General features: G+C 36.6%; 1 protein-coding gene across 3 annotated transcripts in view; it reads right to left on the bottom strand.

Moving 5' to 3' along the window:
* Positions 1-9,280, bottom strand: part of LOC129778752 (neural cell adhesion molecule 1-like) — a 69,219-nt gene extending 59,939 nt beyond the window's left edge. For all 3 annotated transcript variants that reach the window (XM_055785847.1, XM_055785848.1, XM_055785846.1), the window contains exon 1: positions 8,316-9,280. The gene's annotated coding sequence lies outside the window, so the exon portion shown is untranslated. The remainder of the gene's footprint in view (positions 1-8,315) is intronic.
* Between the last annotated feature and the right edge of the window lie 836 nt (positions 9,281-10,116).

Below are 10,116 nucleotides of genomic sequence, written 5' to 3' on the forward strand. Positions count from 1 at the left end.
AGAACTTTCAACATTGTTTTGTTTCTTCCATATACATTCCATATTGAATGCAAATAATTACGACACGATATTTTGCTTGCCAATACAGATATACTTCGCCTACTGCTCCACCTCTATATGTACCTCATTGCGCACCATCCATCGACTGTTTACCATCCTTCTATCATCATCACTCGGTAAACACTGGTGTAGTGAACAAACAATACCGAACAACCAAACAAAACGGCATTTTTTAGGGTCAGCAAATTATTATCAAAAGGTTTACCGATGTAGTTTTTCCAACATATCCAAAATCAATCCTGCATCAACTATGCGGTCGTATCTCGGACACAACCCTCCTGTAACTTTTTTCTTCAATGGGTATGTAGTACAGTATATATTTTATTATTCATGCTTGATTGGGGATGCAAAAAAAGGAGTGGACAAAATTGATCACATCTACATTATCATGAAAGTTAAAGCTATATAGTGATGGAGCAGAAAAGATGAGGATGATTTTCCGTAAAAAAGACATTGAAACGAAACAAAAGTGGAACGACGCCGGCTGGGATATTAACGATTGCTGTCTCAACACTTCAGGATTTTCAATGAATCATTGTTCTTCACATTAACGAGCAAAGTTTGAACGTTGTTCAAACTTGAGGCCATTACGAATGCAGCCTATATATCATAGCCGGAAAGTCGAAATTTTGTATTGTTTATGATTTATTAGCCTGATCTGATACTTCCACTGTGGGATTAGGTTATGAATATTTGAGTGGAGTTCTGTGCTTGACATTTATCTATTCATCTTCCCAGTATATTTTCCACTAATAATTGTTTCATCCAGCACAATGTTTATCACGAGACACAATCAGTACTTGAATGAAGACTTTTCTTTTCCTGTTCAATGTTCAAACTTATATCAAAGGATTGCATTTTGAAATGCTCTTCGTTGGATACGACTCACATTGTTCCATTTGACAAGAATTTTTTTTTATCGTGCTTGAGTACAACTTTTTCCCATTCTTTCCTTATCCTTCTAACTTGTTTCATCAGCTGAGTAATAAATAATGTCTTAGTAGTCGTTACAGCGTTAAAAATTAATTCTAACAGAACGAGTGTGGGTATAAATATTGATTTATTATACACTAGCTGACCCGGCAAACTACGCTTCGCCCAAAATTCATTTTTTTGTTATCAATACCTTCAAACATTCACGTTTTCTTACTGAGCGCACGTTCATGGGTCTAATCGCAGAACTGTTCGTTGATTGATCGTTGATCGATCCTTTAAAATTACATTTTACTATAAAACTCTTAGTACTTCTACAAAAACTCATCATTATAATATCAGATTATTTTCAGACACAATTCTCGTTCAAGATTTTTCAACCACTTGCAAATAGCATGTTTCTCCGTTACATGGAATAAATTTTTGACACAGAAAATATGATAGAATAGAGACAGACCTAAATTGGACAATCCCTTCCTCGAGTTTTGCTCTTATCAACACATTCGGCGATCCATTTTTATTTATATAGACAGAAGAAAATGTAAAAGTGCGTTTTATCACATTAAAATACATTTCCAGTTGCGAACAAAGATCAATTTCGCTAGCGCAAACATTAAATGGACTAACAACGCTTGTCACTATGTAATTGTAAAACATATGCGAATTAAATTTTCCGAATTTTCCTTCTGAGTTTTCCGAAAATTTTTAATTGTCATGTTTGGTTGGAATATGTTTGTTTGAAATATGTGTAATATTTTTATGGAAAACCATCTCCATTCCAGTGGAGGGAGGGGTGCCATACTATCACAGAAACATTTCTTGTACTCTTGTACGTTGAAGACGATTTTGTGATGAAAATCATAATTTCCTTCAAGATTCACCAGAGCCTAATCGGATAAGTTTCGGTTTTTTGCATGGTCAAGTGGCTTTATTTCTTGAGTCAATTTTTCTTGTAAGGTAAATACGCCACAATGAGGCTTGGGAGATGCCCTATTCTTGAGAACGCCATGCAATTGACTGATTTGGGTCATTTCGGATGGATGCACTAGTGGTTGAGATATTTTTGTGTGGGGCGTCTTTTCGTTGGCAGCGAAAATGTAGACTCAAATTTGATCACTAAACTATGCACAGTCTGCCGGCTGAGACGATTATTGTGCGATTCACATAGCACGTTACGGAGAAGAACGTCTACGTTCCGTCAACGTCTCCACCAATTCACACATGCAGTCAATGCTTCCACCAGCACCGTCACGTCAAATGCCAAACGAATGATTTATTTAATTTTATTCATGGTGTCGCCACCTACAACAATTTTAAATTGCAATGCCCTCTTTCAAATCAGCATGCCTAGAATCAGTTCTAAATTTTTGAAAAATTCAATGAGAATCATTGAATTCTCGCGTAACTTTTGAAAAGGTCCAATGTAACATTTTCGTCAACTCGAGAAAAACGAAGTTGAAGACCCGAACATTATTCCGCGTATTGTCTTAACAGCGTACCTTTATCGCTCCCCTCACCACTAGCGATCAAGAATAACTCTCCAAAACCAATCGTAGCTGTTGTGCCGTAATTTGAGTTTAAAGTTGAACGGACGGATCAAAAGCCCGCGTCTCTACGACAGGATTCGTTTTAACACCAGCCCCGTTTCTCTTCGTCGACGGAGGATGTTTGACCCACCCCTGAGGAACAGAAATTACACCCAGCATGAACCGACAGCCAGATTTATGCGTGAGTTCAACGTGCTGCAAAATGTTGTTTCTGTAAATATGACATCAGAAGAAATTCGAAGAAGATTAAGATTATATTTTAGAGACCAACTGAATGTATAAATTCTAAGTTTGTATGTTTTATGTTTAGTTCTGTATTCACGTTTAATTTTAAGAAGGCTAACGGGCTTACAGCCTATAGTCCAAAAAAACAAATTAAATTAAAGTTGAAGCCAATGAGCGAAAAATGTTACATTGGTCGTTTTGACTGTCCGCGTTTGCACATTGGACATATTACGTTGTACGATAAGAATTTGAAACTAACTACTAAACAACAATCCAAAAATCAGCATTTCGTTCTAAAGACAGATTATTATTGTTATCACCCGTTGAATTGAACTGAAATCGATAACAACTACTGTAAGAAACAAAAACTTAAAACGACCGAAGTACGACTTCGTGTTGTTTTGACTGCTTTGTTACTTCGGACGTTTCGGGCATCGGCGGAAAGTGGCGTCCGAAGTAACAGCCGGGTGCTTAAAATACGAATCTGTACATTGGATATTTTTTGTATCGGCGATAAAAAGATGAAGAAAATAGATACGTGAACGATTGTTTTTGTAATGCATTCAATGACTAATAGCATGCATCCATTAACTCGATTTGTTTACATTTGTTACATAGGACCTTTTCAAAAGTTACGCGAGAATTCAATTATTTAAATGCTTAAACCCCGAAGTCCGACCCTTATGCAATAACAATAATAAATAGAATAATTCTTTCAACTAATCGCGAATGATTTTCACTCCGAAATTTGGAGCTAAGAGATATGTTGGCATAAAAAGTACAGTTAGTTACTTATAAAGCGATATGCTGAGGCACCACTCAGTTTCGCATTGGAGTCGGTTTTGACCAGTAATTGGACATTTGCGACTGGTGGCGACTTTCAATGTGGGGCCATAATTTGGGCCCCGAACTCAATGTTTACAAAAATGTCCAACTAGAGATAAAAATGTCTAATTAAACTTGTTGCATCACAGATCTGTTTAATTAGCTTAATGTCGATGTAGATGTAAATTACTGTATAACCAAATAAAAACAAAAGCCGAGACACAAAGCCCAGACAAAAACCAAACGAGCCGTCCGTCTCCGTCAATTATTCTTTTCTACAAACCCTACCGGTCGTTTTCGTTGAACGTATGCTGACGGGTCGTTACGTTGCTGGTGTATGTGAATGTTTTCATGAGAATTGCATGGTAGAATCATTGACGTATCGTGACGTGACGGGACGTGAACGTGACGTGTATGTTGTATGTGAATCGCACTTATTACGGCCGAGAATTGGATCAAACGCTCTTAAAGTTTCAACTTTGACGTTGCTCGTGTACTCCATCATGATGGAAATGTTTATTTTGACTAACGTTTTGACATTGACAGATCATTAAAATGTTCTAAGGGTTTGTCCAGTTACCTACCGTATTGACCATAGAATTAAGGCAACATGTTTATATTTAAGTAAAAAAAACTACCCTTTAAAATAACCTTTTACTATAAAATTCCTAGTACTTCTACCAAAACTCGTCATTATAATATTATTATTAGGGTATTATTTTCAGACACAATTCACGTTCAAGATTTTTCAACCACTTGCAAATAACATGTTTCTCCGTAACATGGAATAAATGTTTGATACACAAAATTTGATAGAATAAAGACAGTCCTAAATCGGATAATTCCTCTCTCGAGTTTTGCTCTCATCAACACATTCGGCGATCCATTTTTGTTTATATAGATAGAAGAAGATATAGGAGCGCGATTTATCACATTAAAATCCATTTCCACTTTCGAACAAAGATCAATTTCGTTAGCGCAAACATCAAATAGACTAAAAAAAGACGGGTGGGTAATGTCGGGGACATAACCGGAGTGACGTAGGACTATACAAAGGGGACAGCTTTTGTTAAATATATATTTTAAATATATTGTTTTATTTTCTTCTCCTACGTGAATACCTACCTATCTACCTGAAAAATGGATTAGTTTACTGTTTACTCTTTATGAATATGTTGATGGTTCTGGAAAGAACCTTTGGTGTTGTGTTTTTGTTATCACTCGATATTCCCATCTTGTTCGGTTAAACCTTCCTGTTTAGCTATTGCGTTTGCCGTTTTTTTACATAACATATCCAAAAATCAGAGATATGTTATTTTTCGTTTTTAGGTTATGATTTTTTAAAGTTAACATGTTTTCAATCTTCGTTCAATATTTCTATGCGACTAGACTGTATGCATGCGACTAGAATTCAATAAATTGGCAAATGTTTCATTTTTTCAAAAAAAAAAAGACTAGCTAATTGGCTTTAATTTGATATATCGATCATCTGAATCGGTCCAGTAGTTCAAAAGTAATAAACTTTTGAGCAAAGTCATTTTTGGAAAAAAGTGACCATCGATTAACTTTGAAAAATCATAACTCAAAAACGAAGAAAAACGCCTCTCTGGTTTCGTCATATGTTATGTGAAAAATCCTCACAATTTTCAAGACGAATGCGCAAAAAACTGTGCCTGTCAACTTCACCGCCTTGGCCTTCCTCGAATTTGGATCGTTTTCATGCAACCTACGGATTTGACTTTACGTTTGAAGTGCTCGGAGTAAGAGGAAGGTTGACAAGAAAGTAGTTTTGTTTTGCATAAGTGAAAACAACATGTTTTGTTATTCTTTCATCAATTCAAATATACACTCTGTCCAACTTCTATGGGTAAAAATAAGTATATTGAAGTCTAGAAATTCGATTCTATCGATTCTTAAATAAATACATCTTAATGAGTTGAAAAATGTATTAAAACATTGACTCTTCCATCGTATCCATCGTATTCTCCAGATCTGGCCCCCATCGACTGTTTTCTGTTCGCAGATCTGAGAATGCTCGCTGGCAAGAAATTTAAGACCGATGGTGAAGTGATTACCGAAGCTGAAGCCTATTTTGGAAAAACCAAAAGAGTACTATAAAAATGGTATCGAAAAGTGGCAAGATCGCTATAATCGCTGTCTCGCCCTCGAAGGCAATTATGTTGAAAAATAAAACTGAATTTTGCCAAAAAAAAAAAAATAGTTTTACTATGTTACCTTATAAAATTTTCAGCCGAACTGTTAGGTAAGATATATAGGGTGGTCTTATGAAAGTTGGACAGGGTATAGTTATAATCTTCCAAACATAATTAGAAATTGTATCTCAGTTAAATGTCAATGTATTCGCGAGATCTTCTGTATCGGAATATTTGTTTTACTTGTCTAGAAAATAAAAGGATTGTTTATTAGAAGTATACTCTATCTGCAGCTTCCATCGTCGCGTTTCGTTTTCGCGTAATTTACGAATTCCTGATCTTCTGAGGCAATCCTACTAGTGTATCAATAGTGTATCGTTTCTGATGTAGAATGACGTCTTTCGTTATGGGTTCCAAAAAAGAAAACACGTCATGTTTTTCTGAAACTAAGTTAATGTTAATTACGTTTTTTAACTATTTCCGCTGCGAACGGGTTTTGTCGATATGCTTTAGGGTGGCAATGAATGTGTGGGAAAAAATCGACCTTAAAATTCCGAAAAGCTACCCTATACAAAATGTTCACTACCTCGAAAAAACACCCTATGTCAAATTTCAGCTCAGCTCAATAAATATTTTTATTTACACCCAAAACCATACTTTTCGTTTCGTATTACGAAAAAAAAACTATTTTCCAGAGTGCCGATTTTTGACAAAAAAAAAAAGATGACACTAGATCTCGTTTCATGCATTTTTAAGACATCTGACATAAAAAAAATTCGAAAACCCCGATTTCCTTTACTCCTTCCTTGGGTGATTTTTCGATTTTCAAAAAACTCAAACTTCGACCGCTTTGCGCCACTCTCCTTTAAGTCCGATTGAGCTGATATTTAGCATAGGGTGTTTTTTCGAGGTGGTGAACATTTTTTGTGGGGTAATTTTTTGAAATTGGAAATGACCACGTTCATTTTCACCCAAATATACATATCAATCGAATCTGATATTAACTAAGATTTGTCCCCTCGAGATGTGGACGCGAGTGAATATTCCACTCGCTGTGCCTCTTGCACTGCAATCAACACATCGAGGCCTATAATACTAACAGAGGAGTTTATTTTGAGAAGAATGCCAAATGATTACAGGTGTGTATATATTAAGTCGCTTTGAGCCACCAGTATTTGGCTTTATGTGTGTTGCTTGTTTTCGTTGCGCGAAATTTTCAATTTGTTCATATCTTGTACGTAAAAATAGCGCACTCTCTTTACTTCCCTAGTTGCCATTTGTATTTGCTGTCATGCGCATGTCATCCCGTTCTGGTGCAGCCATCTTCTAGCTTTGTTAATGGTTTTGGCTGAGAATTTGAGAAACATATTCTCATTCTCGCGATGTTTCATTTTCATCGATGCATATGTGTGTTACCGCGTGCGTTCTCTGTGGGACGCATGTTTAGTGCTGGTTGAATGGCGGAAGATGTTTATAGGTAAGATACAACTGGGGCAACACTGAACAACATGGAGCATGACATTTGTTGCTTGTAGATATTGCCATTTTTGTTGTTTTTATGTTGTTTATATATAATTTTGTGGTTAAATGAATATGGAATAACAGTGGGTGCTGGTGGAAAAAATATTTAATCGCATGTGACCAAGTATGTGTGTTAAAAGCGAAAAGACCGCTGGGAACGCGATAAATACTCAGTGCAATGCGTGCATTGACATAGAGAAATAGATTGCGACACATTACCAGTTCGTGTATTGTTGCCACAATGGCAAGAAAGGATCTAGAAATCTTCTTGGAAACATTATGTAATATATTTTTCAAAAAACATTCGTTAACATTATTGGTATTCTAGGACAAAGCAAACTGCATATCGATGTAATAAGTACAGGGTTTCAGGGGTATTCACGCCATATCATTTATATCCCATAAGAAAGAGTTAATAACACAATCAATCAATCAATTACTTAAAAACCTTTGCAAAATTGTAACCCTTCATGTACTATTCATAATAATCTTCCCGCATCAGAATATGTGAGCCTTGATTGTGTTATGAACGAAAACAGTTTCTATCGGGCGATTCATAGGAAGGAAGCTTTGTTGATTATGCTTCCTACATTTGTCTGTTTTTGTGCGGTCCCTTTTTGGGTGATTTCTCATTTGTGCGATTTTATTATGACATTGGGTCTTGAATTACACAAACTAATCGCACAAATAATAAAATCGCACCTAAACAAATGAAAAATCGTACAAAAAGCAACCGCACAAAAACAGTTTTTCCTGTAGTATAGTATGGGACCAAGATTCCAGTTTCTATGAAAAATAATTAAATACTAATACTATTTCAACGTTTTTAACGTTTTTACATCTTAATGTTTTTGGCAGTGTTAGATTTGTCTTTCAAACCGATTATCTATGAATAATTCAAATCTCCATACGCGTCCATCGAAAGACGTGAACTTCTTGTATCGATCGACTTATCAAGAAAAGTTCACTTTACCCAAATAGAATCGAATAATATTTGATACGCTACATAAGAAACAATATAAATGAACAAATCTCATTGAATGATACTCACGTTTTACAAAATTCAGCTTGCTACAATCCAATCGCAAGCGAACCCATCGCTAAATGATCTTTGTAACTTGCCACTGCTCAGATTTGTTTCAATAGCGCATTTAAAGTAGAATCCTTCATTGTGCCGAAGGCAATTGCAATTCAATTCAATAACTGATTGTTATATATTGTTGTAAACATTCATCTGGTACACAAATTACTCAAATTGGGGCTTAGTTGTATATTCTCATCACATATTCCGCTCAACCGATCTATTTATTTATCGTTCAACACTTCTATTAATAACGCTGTAGCTGTAACAACTAATCAGCAATTAATTCCAAAGTACACACTTCAAGTAAACACTTCATGTTCTCCTTTTTTTGTGATTAATGAATTTTACAATTTTCACTCACGCAAACCTCTTCAAAAGGCTTCGACAGGGACCACACAATGTAGCAGCAAGAATTCGTCGAGCACCGTAACAATTCACCAAACGATTATTCCCTGCGGATACACACTTCGTTTCGTCACAGCGTCCCTTGAAGAGCCCGAACTTTCAACAATGTGCGAAACTTTATCTGCTTCCCTCTCTGCCAGCGCTATTGTTGCAAGTGGGCGCCGGAACTGCTCCAATGAAATTTGCTTCGCCTAATTCTCCGGTTGTAACAACGACGGGCGGAGAAACTACATCCGCAAGAGAATCCCTCCCATAAAACGTCTGACGATGGAGCGAAGCCCCGAAAAATAATTCCACATAATTCTCGGCACGAATGAATTATTCCGCGCACCAACGCACTCGAGCCGTATTCTTTTGCTCCGCTGAACAATTCCACGCGGATGCGGAAATCAAGTGCGAATTTCCCGCGCTTGAGATCCTTCCACACGCACGAAACGGATGCTGTGAACGTTTTGCACTGCAACTGTCGCCGCTGGAACCGTTGATTACGTACTGAACAAAGCTTTGCCCACATTGCAACATCTTGGGTGCCATTGCCGCAGTGAGGCAATCGACCGGCTGCTGTCAGACGGATTCGGCCGAGCGAGCGAGCGCAGGAGAAAAACCGTTCACGAACATTTACGGTTCGGGTTTCTCGCGAGTTCCAGCATAGGACGCGTTCTCCGAGCATACTCGAACACGTGGTTCGATTGAGATATACCATGCAGGATGAAATGTTTCACACGAACCGGGTTGTAAAATGTTGCTGAAAAATATGACCCATTCCATGAGGTTATGCACCAGAGAACCAAATTTCAAATCTAGTTTTAGGAGAAAATTGAAAAAGTTATTTGAAAAAGCTAGCTATATCATAAATTTGTTGAAACAAATTTAATTTTTATGCACCAACCTTTGAGAGAGGCGAGTTTGAAAAACTACATAATTATATTTCAAATATTTCAGGTTTGAACTATTTTTATGTTTCTTGACATATCACTGCACATGCTAAACCAAACTTCAATTTCTATATACCATTGAATGGGTGATTAAATGCTTGTTTGAAGAGCCGTGGGTAGACCTACGTTTCATTTTGTAATTTATGAGAAACAAGCGTTTAAAAAACAGGTATTTTGAAGCGCTGTCACGTCACAAAAATAGACCATTTTTTAGTTGATTAGATGAACATAAGTTCAAACATTTTTATGCTTGGGTTTATCTGAGCAAACAATGAAGGTCGACAACCCACAAAATTTAGATTTAGATCGGTCAACAAATAGAGGAGTATCAACTGTCTCCAGAAGTTGTTGTCGCGTCACGAAAAGTATACGATCCATTCCAGTGTCACGTAACAACGTTTTGACTCACTATAAACACAAAATTAAAC

Source organism: Toxorhynchites rutilus, chromosome 3 (genome assembly GCF_029784135.1).
Source record: "Toxorhynchites rutilus septentrionalis strain SRP chromosome 3, ASM2978413v1, whole genome shotgun sequence".
Taxonomy (NCBI): domain Eukaryota; kingdom Metazoa; phylum Arthropoda; class Insecta; order Diptera; family Culicidae; genus Toxorhynchites; species Toxorhynchites rutilus.